This window comes from Peromyscus californicus, unplaced genomic scaffold, assembly GCF_007827085.1.
Source record: "Peromyscus californicus insignis strain IS unplaced genomic scaffold, ASM782708v3 Scaffold_15__1_contigs__length_86483966, whole genome shotgun sequence".
NCBI classification, from domain to species: Eukaryota; Metazoa; Chordata; class Mammalia; order Rodentia; family Cricetidae; genus Peromyscus; species Peromyscus californicus.
In genome coordinates this window covers 19,341,206-19,359,276 of record NW_026294447.1, presented here as the reverse complement: position 1 = coordinate 19,359,276, position 18,071 = coordinate 19,341,206, and the positions used below count along the sequence as shown (strand labels likewise).

The window sequence follows — 18,071 nt, the reverse complement described above, 5'->3', positions numbered from 1 at the left end:
ATATTTCTACATTCATTCTATGTTGCACTTCTTGCAAAGTGTCTTCTGAATTGTATTTTTTGAGTGAAATTTATGTGTCATATCGTGTGCACATGTTGAAATAGAATGATATAAAATTACTTTTAATGTATTTTGCCCTTCTATGCTGTTATCAGCAGTATACAAGTCTCCATCAAAGCACTGTTAGTGTCTGTCACTTCTAGAGTTCCTGATAATTTTAGAAAGTAGATGTGTGTGGAGCATTGCATCGTAGACTTCATTGAAGGTACTCCTTAATACTGATAATACATTTTCTGTATTGTCAAGTGGTTTGTTCTCATACGTGTTTTTTTTCCCTAAGAAATTCATATTCATATATTTTTATCTTTGCTTTTGCATTAAGAAGATTCTTTTATGCATTTTTGTCAATACTGTGCTACATTATTTTCCTCTCATTTAGCAGGTAATTTGTTTTATATTTACTTGTCATTATGATAATTATTATAAAATGGTAGTATCCATGTATTAAAAGGTTCTATGGGCATCATATTTTATTTTGAGTATTCCATATGTGTGTAGTTGTGTTTACATCATTTCCACCCTGTCTTCCCTCCACTTCAGTTCCTTACACGTCTCCTTGTAGCCTTAAGTTTCTCCAGTCAGGCCCAGCCCGAGGTTCTGCAGCTGCTTATAAAATAACTATATAGAGGCTTATATTAATTACCAATTCTACAGCCTATTGACTCAGGCTTCTCTTAGCTAGCTCTTACAACCTAACTCAACCCATTTCTATTAATCTATACATTGCCACATGGCTTCATGGCTTACCAGTACTTTCACATCTTGCTTCTCCTGGCTGTGGCTTGCAGTATCTCCACCCACTTTCCTTTCTCCTCTCACTATCTCCCTGGGATATTCCCACCTCACTTCATCCTGCCCTGTTATAGGCCAATGCAGCTTTATTTATCAACTAATCAGAGCAACACATATTCATAGTGTACAGAAAGACATTCCACAGCATCTCATCATTCGCTCTCAAATTCATGACCTCTTCTTCTTTAATTAGTTTTGTAACACACACACACACACACACACACACACACACACACACACACACACACTACAATCTGCTGAATCCATTTAGTATTGTATATGTATGCATATGTATATGTGTATGCATGTATAATTTATATGCATAATTTACATACATATGTGTATGTATATGTGTCTGTATAATTTAGAGCTGACAACTTGTGATTGAATAACATAAAGGATGCTTTCCCTAGAGAAGACTCATTCTCCCTCTTTTAGAAGCCATTACTTGCTTTTAGGTGTAAAGAAACTTTCTTCTATCACCAACAAGCATGGTAGGAGATCCCAAGAGTGCAACAGTTGGATAACATTTTTGGAGGAAATGACAATTGCCTAATTGGGTTTAAGCCTCACCCACTCAACAGGCAGTAGTTAATTTTCATACTGTCAACCCAGAGCCTGGTAAGGTCAAAGACCCTAGAGAAGAACCTGCTACTTTCACTTTTCTAAACCAGTATTCTCAACTGCACAGAAACACTTATCATTCTATTGGCAGATAAATTTAGCTCTCACTCCTTATGAAAGGATCTTTTTTTTTTTTCATCCGATGGAGACCCTCACATAAATACACAACTGGTCAAAATGTAGAGGACAACTAGGGGGTGCTTATCACCAACTGATGCATCTAAGACACAACCCCTATACCCAAGGCTCAGGGAATATCACAGAAGATGGTATAGAAAAAATGTAAAGACAATGACATTTTTATCTTTTACATAGCATGAAGAATGAGGAGCCAGTATAGTCAATATTGTACGTATGAATAAAATTCTCAAATAATTTATAAAATATATAAAAGGAGAATAGAATTTAGGATAAGAATAAAATAAAATACGTAACATTTCCTAGACACTTAAAAAACATTGGTGTAAAACTTAAATCTTCAATTCTGTTGAGTTTTTTAAAATCACTATTCTGAAAATGTAGAATTATTTTCCTATATTTGTGTCTGAATTTTCCCGGTTTTGCTTTTCATATTGAGATCCTTGTTCCACTTGTAGTAGTTTCCTGGTGTGTAGTTGGGGGTCAGTTGTTAAATTAGACAATGACATGATGATGGGATGTCCACATGCAAGAGAATGAAACAAGAGAGCTGCCTCTTTCTAGTTGCAAAACCAACTAACAGGTTAAGAATTTAAGATTTGAACCTGTCAAGTTAATAGAATAAAACAGGGGAAATGCTTCAGAACATTGGAAAGGACAGCTTTTTTTTTTTTTGTTTGTTTGTTTGTTTTTCTCTGTAACAAAGCTTTTGCTTTTATATTTATTTGAAATCAACAACAAAAAATAGCATATAGGTATTTCCCTCTTTCTTCTGACTGCCCTTTACAGTACATAAGGTTGGATACACAGGTTCTACCTTATGCACACATTTCAGAAAGCATCTTTCCAAGGCTCCAGATTCCTACAGGAGCCATGTTCTTATCTTCTACCATCTTCAACTAATGATTTGGAATTTACTATCTCTTTTAAAAACAGTTTTGTTAATTTATTGAGAATTTCTTACAGTGTATTTTGATCATATTAATCTTCAACCCCTTCCCATAACTCCTCGCAGATCCTTACTGCTCCAACTTCATAGCATCTTAAAAGTTTTAATTTAAGAAACTATGGACTCCAATTGTGATGCCCATACCCTCCTTCTAGGTGTGGGGCCAACTGTTGAAGCCTGGAAAACCTAGGAGGAGCCACATCTTGACTACCCATCCTCCAGAAGCCAACAACATCCACAGGCCTTCAATAAAGAGTAAGGGGGGATGTATGTCTCTATTGTAGAATATTTACTCCTGGCTTGGTGTTGTATAGGTCTTGGGAAGTCAACCACACCTGCTGTGAGTTCAAGAATGCAGTGGTCTTGCAATGTCAGAAGACAGTTTTGCTTCAATCCTCACCAGATTTTAGATTTTGCCATCTTTGGGCCCCTTCTTCCATGTTGGTTCCTGAGACATGGGGAGAGGAATTGATATTGATGTCTTACTTGTGGCTGAACACTTCATAGTTGCTTATTCTTTTTTTTCATTTCTATCTTTTTTTGAAAAAAAATTAAAAAATATCATTTTATAAAATAATTAATTAATTTTATTTAATTAACATTTTTCATTGATTTTACATACCAACCAGTTTCCCCTCTCTCCTCTCGTCCTGTTCCTCCCCCCCAACTCTCATCTACCCCATTTCCCATCCACTCCTCCATCTCCACTCAGAAAGGGGCAAGCCTTCCATGGGTTTGAACAAAGCATGACACATCAAATTAATGTATGATTTAGCTTCTCCCACTGCATCAAAGCAGGGCAAGGTAATCCAGCTTGGGGAACAGGTTCCCAAAAGCCAGCCACGTGCCAGGTACTGGTCCTGATCTCACTGCTAGAAGATGTTTATTCTTTATACTTTTATCAGTTGTGAGTTCCTGAAATAAATTCAAATTTAGAAAGAAGTTTGACACAATGTCTATTTTGCAAAATAATAGGAGTAGGTTTCTATAAGCTTACCACATATGGGTTCTTGGCTAGACTACCAGTGTGAGGCTTAAATACCTCCAGAAAGCAGTTTTTTTCCTACAGAACATTTGTGCCAGCCACTATTGTACTGATGAGCTGATGAACATATCTTACCACAATGATCAGGATTGTAGTTCACAGAATTCACAGTTGAAGAAAACTGTTGATGACTCTTCACCTCCCAAATAGCTTACACAGCACCTTCTAGTACTATAAATGTTAGCCAGCAGGGAGAAAGTGTCCTGGTGAGTAACAACTCCAAGTCCTGTGACTAATGTTTGTGTTGTCTTTAGCAATAGGGTCATACCATCAAGTTCTGGTGGGCAATCATGAGAAATGGCAGTCAGATATACTATTTTGGGAGTCTCCAGTAAACTACTGCACTGGGCTTTTTTTTTTAAACCAGTCTATTGTGTATTGAGATGAATGTAGTTCCCCATGTAGGGGAAGCCCAGTTAAACTGTCATATATGGATACATTTTTATATGTATACATTTTATAAAATAATAGCTTTTCATGTGACATTTTCAAACATCTTCAGTGTTACTTATCCCTCTTCAAACCTCTGCTTTGCCCTACTTTCACTTCTCTCTCCCACTTAGAGCTCTCTCCCCATCATTCTCCTACTTCTTACCTATCCATGTCCCACTATTTCCCGTACATTAATATCTTTCTTTTTGCTCTCCACTAATGGTGTCTAGTTTTTGTTTTTTTTTTTTTGGATTCTATAGGCACTTAAACACAAAAATCTAAAGATTCAACACTAAGTTTCATTTATAATTGAGAATATGCAATATCTGTGTTTCTGGATAAGGGTTTCCTCATTTGATATGTTTTCCAACTCCTTCTATTTGCCTGTAAATTTCATGACTTCATTTTCCTTTGTAGCTGATTAGGATTCCATTGTATATAGCTACCATGTTTTCATTGCCCATTCATCAGTTGATGAACATCTATGCTATTTCCATTTTCTAGCTGTTGTGAATACTTTTGGGTACATGCCCAGAAGTGGTATGATTGGTTCATCTGGGAGAACTATTTCCCGAGGAACTACCATGTTGTAGGATGGTATTTCTGTAAGTGATGAATATGTGTTCCTCTCACTGGCTGATAAAAAAAAAGCTGTTTTGGCCAATAGTCAGACAGAATAAGGTTAGGAAGTATAATCAAACTGAAGACAGAGGTGAAGAAGGGCAGAGTCAGGGCAGAAGCTAGCCAGCTGCTGAAGAAACAAGGCATGGGGAAATGAGGTAACAAGCCATGAACTATGTGGCAAAGCATAGATAAGAAATATGAGTTAATTTAAGAGCTAATTGATAACAAGCCCGAGCTAATGGCCTAACATTTATAAGCCTCTGGTTATTCAGGAAATGGTGGGCAGGAGAAAACTATACATTTATACTAACTACCACACTGATATCTACAGTTGCTGCACCAATTTGTACCCTAACCAACAGTATAGGAGTGCCCCCCATCCCTATATTCTTACTCTCATTTATTGTCTTTGTTTTTTCAGTCTTAGCCCTTCTGAATGAGATAAAATGAAATCTCAAAATAGTTTTAATTCTCATTCCTCTATCAGCTAAATGTGGTAAAAAATTTGACTATATTCCTTAACCATTTGTTATTACTTTTGAGAATGCTCTGTTTGGTTGCATAGCCCTCTTTTTAATTGGATTGTTAGTGTTCTCAGGGTTTATTTATTTATTTATTCATTTATTTATATAATTCTTTGTTTATTTTATGTTTAGTTCCTGATATATTTTGTACATTCTGGACCCTAGTCCTCTGTCATTTGTACAACTGACAAACATTTGTTCCTATATATAGGATGTTTCTGGGTTGATCAATAATTTCATTTGCAGTATAGAAGCTTTCTGATTTTATTACATCTATTTACTGTTCATTAATCTCATTTCCTAGGTCACTAGAGTCCTAGTAAGAAAGTCTTTAGCTAAGCATCTATCCTGAACTATTTTTCCCTAATCTTTCTTTTAAAAGTTTCAGAGATTTGGGTCTAACACTCAGATCCTTGATGCACTTGAAATTGATTTGTGTGCATGGTGAGGAAAATTATTTAATTCTTCTACATGTAGACATCCAGTTTTTACAATGACATTTGCTAAAGATGTTGTCATTTCTCCAGTGTATGCATCTGGCATCTTTGTCAAAAATTAGGTATCTGTAGGTGAGTGAAATTATATCTGGGACCCAGTTCTATTCTGTTGATCAGTGTGTCTGTTTTTGTGCATGTACCATGCTGTTTTTACTCCTGTGGTTCTGCAGTATATCTTGAAATCATGAATGGTGGTTCCTCCCTCTGGCAATGCTTTTATTGCTCAGGGGTATTTTGGTTATCTAGAGATGTTTGTGAATTCATATGAATTTTGAGATTTTTTTTTTGCAATTTCTGGCAAGAATTGTGTTGGAATTTCTTTGGGAATTGCATTGAATCTATAGATTGCTTTTGATAGTATGGCCACTTTTACAATAGTCATACTACCAATTTATCAGCATGGAAAGTCTTCTCATCTTTTGGTATCTTTTTCAGTTTCTTTCTTTGGTATCTTAAAGTTCATTTGCACAAATTTTTCAGACCTTGGTTATATTTATTTCAAAATATTTTAAAGTTATTTGTGAATGGGATTATTTCCCTGATTTCATTTTCAGTATGTCTAATTATCATTGGTTTATGGGAAAACAAGTCTGTGTGTGTGTGTGTGTGTGTGTGTGTGTGTGTGTGTGTGTGTGTGTGTTGTATTCTACTACTTTGATGAATGTGTGTATTAGCTTTATGAGAACTTTTGTGATCTCTTTTTCGTTGACAGGATTACATAATCCAAAACAAGAGTACTCTGATGTCTTCCATTTCTCTTTCTTTGCACCTTATTTCCTTTTCTTTTATTATTACTCTGGCTAAGACTTCATTCCCTGTATTGAGCAGGAGTGGAAAAAGTGGATATTCTTGTCTTGTTCCTGAGTAGAATTTTTTCTCAGTTTAGCAAGTTGATTGTCATCTTGCTATATACTGCGTTTATTATGTTGTGATATGTTCCCAGTGTCTCTAGCTTTTCTAGGACTTGTATTATGAAGCAATGTTGGGTTTTGTCAATGGTTTTTTCTGTACTTAATGTGATGATCATGTAGTTTCTGTCCTTTATTTAGGTGATGGGTGATAATTGTTGATTTACATATACTAAACCATCTCTCCACATCTGAGATGAAGCGTGATCATGGTGAATTATCTTTTTGATGTGATCTTGATCTTGGTTTGCAAATATTTTATTGAAAAACTTTGTTTCTTTGTTATTATTATTTTTGTGGTTGTTAATGTTAATTCTTTGTGTAGTCTTGGTATCAGGGTAATCATGGCTTCATAAAAATAGTTTAGAAGAGATAATTCCTTTTCTATTTTGCCAACTATTTTGAAGAAAATAGGTGTTAATTCTTCTTTGAAAGTTTGGTAGAATTCTGTATTAAATCCATTTGGGCCTGTATTTTATTTTACATTTCATTTTTTAATTTGGAAGAGTTTTTTTTTAATTTTCTGCTTCTATTTCATTGGATGTTATAGGTCCTTTTAATTTATTTATATTGTTTTGATTTAATTTTTTATTTCATCTGGAAACTTACCCTTTTTAAATAAGATATTTCCAGTCCAGTGTAATATACATTTAAAGAGAATGTCCTTGTGTATCTCTGAACTTGGTGTTCCTGCATTTGGTACATATATGTTTAGAATTATTAAATTTCTTTATAGATTGTTCCTTTAATGACTGTCTTCATAGTATCACCATATTTATCCCTTTTAACTAGTTTTGGTTTGAAGTCTATTTTGATGGATATTAGACTTACTAATTTTCCTTGTTTCTTGATTCCATTTGTTTGTAATACCTGTTCCTATTCTTTTAATGTTATTGATCTTACATTTTTCTGTCCATATGATTTTGCTATTTACCATTCACCCCACTGATATAGTCCTTTACCTTGTTTTCCATGTGTGATCTCTGTTGTATATATGATGCATTCTCTTGGTGAGGACTTCCACTGAGGTTTTTTTATTTGGATTATTGAGGTTTTCATTTTCAACATCATTTGAGTCTAGGTTTGCTTCAGCAGTATCTATATTTTCATATCTTGTATTTCCATCGTCTCTTTGTTTTTGATCTCTCAGAATATATTCATTCATTCATTTAATTACTTGCACACACTTATAACCATTCTTTTGAATTTTGTTGTCTGGTAGTTTTTCCGTGTCATCTTTATTAGATGTCATTGTTATGGGGTTAATGATTCATGGGGGTAACATGTTGTCTTGAGTTCTAGTGTTTCTAGTTCTGTACTGGGAGTTGGACATCAGGAAGTAATTGGTTGAGATTTTCTTTTGTATTATTTTTTTTATTTTAAAATTCTAGCCTTTTATTTTCCAGTGGTGGCATTTGCAATGGAGAGTAGAGGACTAAATCCTAGTAGGGTTGAGGTGTCCTTTTCTCGGTGGATCTGGCATTTATGGTCTGAAACCCTCCAATTTCTATCTTACCATCAGGTTCTGTCTTGTGTCCCTAGTGCTTTATAAACCTGAGTCTATAACTTTCTCAGTGAGTTGAAGAATTCTCAACACACCCTTGTCCTTACCTAGAGTCACATCTGATCTGATTCCTTGGCTACTGCTTGGAGATGTGAGATTTCCCAAACACTCATGGACCTTACAACTAGTTAAATCTGTTCCCACCTTGGGTCTACAACTTTCCATAAAGCTACTGCAAGATGCAGTGCTTCCTAAACACTAGTAGGCCTTACCAAGGTTCAGAACTGGTGTGCCTTCTGGTTCTGTAGCAACTACTGGAGCTGTAGGGTGATAGGAAGCTTCCCACACACCTGGACCCTGTGGGCCTAATCTGACCTCAAATCCAATGACCACCCTGAAGCCTCAGCTTCCACTGAAGCTTCAGGTAGTTGTGAATTCTCCCAACACTAATAGGGTTTATCTTGATTCAGAGCTGCTTTACCTCCTAGTTCCACAGCTTCTCCTGAAGCCAGTGTGAATCTACAACTTCCTGCTGAGTCCTGGGCCTAATTGGTAGTTAAATCTGTTTCACACACTGATTCTGCAGCTTCCACTGAAGCTGCTATAAGATATTTTTGTTTGTATTGGTTTCTTTTTTTTTCTGCCTTTCTTTCTTATTTTTTTCTTTTCTTTTTTTGTTGTTGTTTTGTTTGTTTGTTTGTTTTTTTTGAGACACAGTTTCTCTGTGAAACAGCTCTGGCTATCTGGGAAATTACTCTGTAGACCAGGCTGACCACAAACTCAGAGAAATCTGCCAGCCTCTGCCTCCTCAGTTCTGGGATTAAAGGCATGAGCCACCACCACCTATCTGGTTTTGTTTTTAATATAAGATAAAACAAACAAACAAACAAAACCACATATACAAAAAGCTAAAAAACAAAGGATCCCTGTGGAATTGGATCAGGCCCTCTGGATAAGTGAGATAGTTGATTAGCTTGAACTATTTAGGAGGGCCCCAGGCAATGGGACTGGGACCTTAGTACATGAGCTGGCTTTCTGGAACCTAGGGTCTATGCTGAGACATTTTGCTCAGACTTGGTGTAGGGAGGAGGGGACTAGACCTGCCCCAACTGAATCTACCAGGCCTAGCTGAATCCCCGGGGGAGACCTTGCCTTAGAGGAGGTGGGAATGGGGGGAGGAGTGGGGAGGAAGGCTGGGGGGTGGGAGGAGGGAGGACAGGGGAATCAGTGGGTGATATGTAAAATTAAATTAATTATAAAATAAAAAAATAAGATTATATCAAACTATCCTTTTCTGTAAAGGAAAGTAAATGATCAATATAGTTAAAAAATAATGGGAGAAAATACCTATGAATGGTACTTTTGACAAGGTGCTAATATATAGTGCATATAAGGAATTGATACTTGTGATAGTTCAGTTGATAAAATGCTTGTTATGCAAATATGTGGACCTCAGTTCAGATCACCAGTAAAAATCCTAGCCATGGAAGCATACTGCTGTAACTCTAGAGAGATAAGAGGATCTTTGGGACTTCGTGGAGGAAGATGTCTTATTTAAAACTCTGGCCTCCACAGGAACAGGCACATATATGCATGCTTACCACCATTCACAAATACATTTTCATCTACACCCATACATGCCAAAGGACAAATGCACATACATATACTACACACCCATAAAACAAAGAAAACTTATTAATATAAAAACAAATTGTGGGATTAAAATAGGCAATAGAAATAGTCACTTCTGAAAGGAAGATAAATACAAGGCTGATAAGTATGTAAGAAAATGTTCAACATCAAAGGTAATAACGGCGATGCAAACAAAAACCATATGAGATATCTTCTCATTTCCAGAAAGGAAGTTTTCACCAAATAGCAATAGATAATGAGTTCTGATGAGGAAGTGGGGGAAAGGATGTCTATATACCATCAGTGGGAGTGAAAAAAAATAGGAAAAACACTATGAAAGTTCCTTAAAATATTAAAAATAAAGATATCACCTGATCCAGCCAGCAATCTTATTCCTGGATATATAATGAAAGGAATGAAACCAGTATGTCAGAGACATCAGCACTCTTCAAGTTCATTGTGTCACTAGTCATAGTAATAAATGAATGCCAATAATCTTAAACTACCTAAGTGTCCATCACCCCTTTAATGGAAAAGAATATTGTGGTGTATAGTAGACAGTATTTACTTATAAAAGGGTTGGCATTCTGTCAGCAAAAGTTTTGAACCTGTAGATTATCATATTAAATGAAACAACTAGACACAGAAAAAAGTACTGTACTTTGTTAGGAAAAATTTTAAAAAACTTTTGTTCTCATAGAAATTCAGAGGTGAAAGATATATACGGAACAATTTAAGAAACGCCGACCAGAACCAAGCCAAGCTAAGGCCAGACATGTATGGTAATAATGTCCCTGTGTGTATTTATTTGGGAGCTGTGTGGCAGGCTCCCCAAAAGAAAGAGAGTAAAACAGTAAAAACATCCAACAACAGATACTAAGATATTAGAATGCAGGAAGAAGTTCCTCGTGTCACTGTGCAGCAGGGAGGAAAAGCTAATGGTAGTGCACTGTGTATTTGAAAGGCTTGAAGAAAGATTTCCAATGTGTTCATCCTAAAGGGGCATAATAATAATGTATTTGAAGAGAAATACATTTACTATGGTCTAATGTACACACATTACAGAACATCATATAGTACCCATAGTTATGTTCAACTTTGTATGCTTTTATGTCTGGGTTGAAAAGATAAGTCTAGTTAAAATTTCTGAAAACTGGTATATTATACAACTATTAAAACATAACATGTAAACATAAAGTGCAGTTGCTTATTTAGACAGGCAGAGGCATTAGTGCATATTTCATAATGCACTATTTTATTATGTGAGAACTCTGTGATATCATTTGATCTGTTTGTCTTCAAGACATTGGCCTTCCTCTTATAAAACTTTTCCAACCATACTTTACTTTAATATCCAATGTATATTGTGATTGTGGGCATATGAATATTCACGGTATTGCTGTGCTTGCTTTCTTCTAACTCTATGACTTATTAGTAAACACTACTTTAATTAATTTCCAATGAAAAGAAAAATGTGAAAAACTTGGAATTTAGGTAAAAATTTAGTGGAATAGTTACTCTGGAGATGTCATTAAAAATGGTTTCCACAATTATGCTAAATGAATTGATATATTTACATTGTTTTATTCAAGGTTTATCATCCACAATTATGAAACAAGAAATGTGATTAATAAATTGTCAGTTCATTTCTCTTGTTATACTTTAAAATGCCTTAGCATATTTTAGCATATCATTTTTAGAGCAGCAAATATCTCTAATGTATAACATTAATAAACGGTGATAGACTTTACTATAAATACTGCATCTGTTGCCAACAAAAGTTGCACACAAAGACAGCCAAGCAGCAGTTCAGTAATTCTATGGTAGTAAAAATAGAGGTCTTCAGGATCCTTAGACCTTCTTTTTCTCCAGTTGAACCTCTGCAATTCCAGAACATTGTTTTTATAGATAAACTCTTTGCTGAGTTTAAGAGATTGACACCATGTATATGGTGTTATGAAAGACCAGAAAGCCAAATCATGCTAATATCTGCACATATTTTATCTGAGGGAGAGATTTAAGGTATGAGGAAAAGCTATGACAAACTTCTCATGTATGTATGTAATCATAGTCAAATATCACGAAACAACTCAAAAATTCATTGCAGTCAAATAAAATGTTCAGATAAAGCACAAAATAAAATTAATGATCAATTGATTTCCCTTAAAATAAGAATTTAATATTTTGAGTAAAGATTATAACTTTAAAAATATATTTAAGTATTAAAGTATCAATAGCTCAAATATATTGTTTTTTGATATTGTTTCTAACAAGAACAATTCTAAGTTTATAAGATAACATTATGAATTCCATTTGCATGTAAAATTGTTGTGTATGTATTCTATGTTACTACAAAAGACAGGTATCACATAGCCAGACCAATACCAAGTAGCTCTTTCCTCATATTATTAAGTTTTGTGAGACATTTGTAAAAGATTTTAATTTCCCTTTCTACATAAGAGAGGATATAATACTTTATTTTTTTCAGTTAAATAAAAATAAATGTAATTATGCTATCTGTCACAGTCACAGTTTGGTTGCTGTTTCTGTGCTAAAACACTGGCCAAAAGCAACTTGAGTAGGGAGGGACCTACTTTGTCAGGACAGGAACTCACAGCAGAAACCTGGAGGCAGGAACTGAGGCAAGGACTACATAGGAACACTGCCTACCAGCTTACTTCTGATGCACTGCTCAGCCTGCTGTCATATACATCCCAAGACCATCTGTACATAGATGGTCCAAAAGAGTGCTTTGCCCAAAGAGTGCTTGAACTTCTTACATCAATTAGCTATCAAGAAAATGCTCCAGAAGTATGTCAACAGGCCAATCTGATGGAGGAAATTCCTCAGCTCTGATTTCATCTTTCCAGCTATGTCTAGTTTTGTATCAAGTTGACAAAAAATAACCAGGACAGTATCTCAAAAAACTGACAATTTTTAATTAGGAAATATTTAGATTGGCTTCTAATTTTCCATATACTTCTGTTTGTGGCTGCCAAATTCCCAGTTATATTAGGAACCAACAGCTTGCTAGGCTTACAGGATTCTATTGGCATTTAAGTTAAGAAAGCAGGGGAAAGAGTGCTGTGGGATGGTCTGTATGTCACGTGTGTTGCTGATTGGTCAATAAATAAATTACTGATTGGCCAGTGGCCAGGCAGGAAGTATAGGCGGGACAAGGAGGAGAATAAAGCTGGGAAGTGGAAGACTGAGTGAGAGACACTGCCAGCCGCAACAATGACAAACAGCATGTGAAGATGCCGGTAAGCCATGAGCCATGTGGCAAGATATAAATTAATTGAAATGGATTAATTTAAGCTGTAAGAACAGTTAGCAAGAAGCCTGCCTTGGCCATACAGTTTGTAACCAATATAAGTCTCTGTGTTTACTTGGTTGGGTCTGAGCGACTGTGGGACTGGCAGGTGAGAGAGATTTGTCCTGACTGTGGGCCAGGCAGGAAAACTCTAGCTACAAATGGTGTCCAACATGGTGGCAAGAGTTTCCACCTAAAAACTGAGAAAAAAGATTCTAAAACGGAGCTAAAATCAGTTCCTAATTGTCTTTCTCAAATGAGCGGCAGCTGCTGGTTTGAGCTACTGGTGGGTTCCTAGCGTGCACACTCGACCTGCTGTATGGTGGGAATGAGGCCTCTGCAAGTGGCATATTAAGCTGTGTGGTGGATTTAGCCTTTGCTAGTACAAAACAAAAAAAGAGGTTTCTGGGCTACACGCTGCTTGGATAAAAGCATAGACCCATGATAGCTCCCAGAGCTGGTGGAAAACATAGCCATGTTGGGAAGCTGAGGTGGGCAGAGCCAGCAGCCACAGCTGCTGCAGTTTAAAGCAATAGATTCACAATAAGACAGATTCAGATATAATAGTTTACAATGTGTGTAAAAGATACATAGACTTGAAAGAGACAAAAAAGGTGATATACACAGTTATAGAAACAAATACATAGTTTAAAAAATAAAGTCTTTAAAGAGATAGTAAAACTAATATGAAAAATAAGCCACGTAAAGATGGATATCACACAGAGAATCTGGATTGTGTTGTCTTTGGGATTTTTTTTTTTTATTAGACAGAAGGATTTATTGCGGAGAATATTGTGGAGATAAACAGTTAGAAAATAAAGGATAGCCTCGAGAGGGCCTGGAACCTATTCCAATGGGCCCCGACTGTCTCTGCCCCAGGGTTTTTATAGAGACGCCAAGGGGTGGAGCAAAAGACCTCCTCCCCCAGCACAGCAAGTGCAGACCATCTCAGACACCTGCACTCAGGCCCATGGTCCTAATCATCCTCTATGCGGACCTGCTGGGTAAAGCCACAAGGAACCCGAGAACGGGCTCCCACAGGTCCCCCTTTCTTAATATATAAAAAATAACTATTAATGGCTTACAGCAATCTCCATAGCTGTTACACCTCCCAATATGGGAGTAGAGGATGATAAAGATGGCATTTCTCTTTTGAATTAGGTCCAAGGTGACTACAGCAGTCTTAGTTGCCTCAAGTCCTTTCTAAACCAAAAACTCTTAAGGCGACTACAAACTTAAAGAATCCCTTAGCTTCATCATTACCATTAACAGGTTAACATAAATATTGCTATACATAGCCACAATTCTCTCAGTCTTACAACTCAAAGCAAACTCTTAACAGAACCATTTGAATTAGCACATATGGTGCTATATATAGTTAACAATTTTCTCCGTCTTACAACTTTAACTCAATAATTTGAATTTTCTTGCTAACAGAACATAGGAAAAACTTCAATGTATTCACAAACAAATATTTCCTTAACTCCACAAAACCAGGATGCATTAATATCAATAGGGTAAATATAATTTCTGCAAACATAATTCAACCTCATAATTCCTCCTTTTCTTTATAATTTTTTAAGCAAAATCTCAAACCTAGTTAGAAGAACCCAAACTCATACAATTCCTACAAACCCATATTGAAAAGCATTCTTCTCAATCTAACCATTAACACTTTGAAAACTTAGCAAAACATCCAAAAGCAGTTTCTTAATAAAACTCTTTACACTTTAAAAGTAGTCTCTTAATATACCCCATTTGCATTTCTTACTAACAAAAACATGACATTAATCCACTCAAACAACTTTTGAAATTAGACTAAGGAATATTAACTCTCCCCCTTTTCTTTATAACTTTTTAAGCAAAATCTCAAGCCTAGTTATAAAACCCAAACTTTTCCATTTAAACAGTTCCATTTATAACACAAAACCAGTTCTGTAAGTAATTTCATTTTTACATAAACAGTTCCACAAAACAATTCATGAATCACCAATTAATAAAGCATATATGCATACACAAAACTGCATATCTTGATTCTAGGTAGAAATAATAAATTTCTTCATTTAAACAGTTCCATTTTTAACCCAATTCCAGAAAACAGTTCCTAGGTCATTACTATAAACTCAAAATTGTCCCATTGTAATGAAATCTCTACTGTTCATTTTATTTCTTAAGTCCCAAAATTCAAATGATAAATTCTGGTATGAGCCTTCCAAATATGAAGAAATCCATAACCAAAATCTTTTTGTAGTTTTATCTCATTTTAAGTTCAAAAAGTTCTAACAAATAAATTCTGGTATTAGGCTTTCACTTCAAAATATGAAGAGACGTTTTACAACCAAAACTTTCTGCTGTTAACAATTTTAGTTCAAACAAGCGTCTCTGCAACTTTTGTTCCCACAGACCGACCTTTTGAGGTACAGTAGTATTCTAAACCGCACCGTTTTTGATGTTAGCTCAGGTTTTTCTGTGTTCAGTGGATTTTCCACAGATTTCAGCTGCGGATGCCTTGTGCTGGTTCTGGCATCCGCCATTCTTAGCTTCTTAGCAGCTTCTGGAGCTTTTGAAACCATTCAGACTGCCTACTTTGCAGTCTACTGGGACACTAACCTTCTGTGTCTCTGGTTATTTCACCATATACATTAGGAATAGATTTATATTTAACATTTACACTTTTTTACAAATTCACATATAACATTAACATCTACTTATTTATACTCTTTTTTTTAATTTATTTTAATTTATTTTGCAATACAATTCAGTTCCACATATCAGCCACGGATTCCCCCGCTCTTCCCCCTCCCGTCCCCCCCCCCCTCCCCCCAACCCCCCCCCTATTCACATCTCCTCCAGGGCAAAGCCTTCCCCACAGACTGAGGTCAACCTGGTAGACTCAGTCCAGGTAGGTCTAGTCCCCTCCTCCCAGGCCGAGCCAAACAATCCTGCATAGGCCCCAGGTTTCAAACAGCCAACTCATGCAATGAGCACAAGATCTGGTCCCACTGCCTGGATGCCTCCCAAACAGATCAAGCCAATCAAATGTCTCACCCATTCGGAGGGCCTGATCCAGTGGGGACCCCTCAGCCATTGGTTCATAGTTCATGGGTTTCCATTCATTTGGCTATTTGTCCCTGTGCTTTATCCAACCTTGGTCTCAACAATTCTTGCTCATATAAACCCTCCTCATTCTCGCTAATTGGACTCCCAGAGATCCACCCGGGGCCTAGTCATGGATCTCTGCATCCAGATCCCTCAGTAGTTGGATGAGGTTTCTAGCACAACAATTAGGGTGTTTGGCCATCCCATCACCAGAGTAGGTCAGATCGGGCTGTCTCTCGACCATTGCCAGCAGTCTGTTGTGTGGGTATCTTTGTGGATTTCTGTGGGCCTCTCTAGCACTTTGCTTCTTCCTATTCTCATGTGGTCTTCATTTACCATGGTCTCCTATTCCTTGTCCTCCCTCTCTGTTGTTGATCCAGCTGGGATCTCCCACTCCCCCAAGCTCTCTTTCCCTCAACCCTCGCCTTTCATTACCCCCACTCATGTCCAGGCTGTTCATGTAGATCTCATTCCATTTCTCTGTCATTGGGCGATCCCTGTGTCTTTCTTGGGGTCCTGTTTTCCAGGTAGCCTCCCTGGTGATGTGAGTAGCAGACAAGTCATCCTTGTTTCATGTCTAGTATCCTGCTATGAGTGAGTACATACCATGTTTGGCTTTCTGAGTCTGGGTTACCTCACTCAGGATGATTTTTTCTAGATCCATCCATTTGTCTGCAAACCTCATGATGCCATTGTTTTTCTCTGCTGAGTAGTATTCCATTGTGTATATGTACCACATTTTGTTTATCCATTCTTCAGTTGAAGGGTATCTGGGTTGTTTCCATGTTCTGGCTATTACAAACAATGCTGATATGAACATAGCTGAACAAGTGCTCTTATGGTGTGGTTGAACATTTCTTGGGTATATGCCCAAGAGTGGTATAGCTGGATCTTGGGGGAGATTGATTCCCAATTTTCTAAGAAAACGCCATATTGATTTCCAAAGTGGTTGTACAAGCTTGCATTCCCACCAACAGTGGAGGAGAGTTCCCCTAGCTCCACATCCTCTCCAGCATAAGGTGTCTTCAGTGTTTTTGATCTTAGCCATTCTGACAGGTGTAAGATGGTATCTGAGTCCTTTTGATTTGCATTTCCCTGATGATTAGGGATGTTGAGCAATTCCTTAAATGTCTTTCGGCCATTTGAGTTTCCTCTGTTGAGAATTCTGTTTAGTTCTATAGCCCATTTCTTAATTGGACTGTTGGGCATTTTGATGTCTAATTTCTTGAATTCCTTATATATTCTGGATATCAGTCCTCTGTCAGATGTGGGGTTGGTGAAGATCTTTTCCCATTCTGTAGGCTGTCAATTTGCCTTGTTGACCGTATCCTTTGCTCTACAAAAGCTTCTCAGTTTCAAGAGGTCCCATTGATTGATTGTTTCTCTCAGAGTCTGTGCTACTGGTGTTCTATTTAGGAAGTAGTCTCCTATGCCAATGCGTTCAAGACTACTTCCTACTTTCTCTTCTATCAGGTTCAGAGTAGCTGGATTTATGTTGAGGTCCTTGATCCACTTGGACTTAAGTTTTGTGCACGGTGATAGATATGGATCTATTTGCAGCCTTCTACATGTTGATATCCAGTTTTGCCAGCACCATTTGTTGAAGATGCTTTCTTTTTTCCATTGTGCACTTTTGGCTTCTTTGTCAAAAATTATATGTTCATAGGTGTGCGGATTAATGTCAGGGTCTTCAATTCGATTCCATTGGTCCACATGTCGGTTTTTATGCCAGTACCAAGCTGTTTTTATTACTGTAGCTCTATAGTAGAGCTTGAAGTCAGGGATCGTGATGCCTCCAGAAGTTGTGTTATTGTACAGGATTCCTTTGGCTATCCTGGGTTTTTTTGTTTTTCCATATGAAGTTGAGTATTATTCTTTCCAGGTCTGTGAAGAATTGTGTTGGTATTTTGATGGGGATTGCATTGAATCT

The 18,071-nt window shown here is 36.8% G+C and overlaps 1 long non-coding RNA gene across 2 annotated transcripts in view; it reads left to right on the top strand.

The window, feature by feature from the left end:
* LOC128110719 (uncharacterized) overlaps positions 1-18,071 on the top strand; it is a 107,771-nt gene that overhangs the window by 51,942 nt on the left and 37,758 nt on the right. Inside the window, exon 1 of one of the 2 annotated variants that reach the window (XR_008218294.1) lies at positions 2,717-2,818. The exons of the other annotated variant lie outside the window; for it this stretch is intronic. This is a non-coding gene — a long non-coding RNA (uncharacterized LOC128110719). Of the gene's footprint in view, positions 1-2,716; positions 2,819-18,071 lie in introns of those variants that run through there. 2 annotated transcript variants of the gene reach the window in all.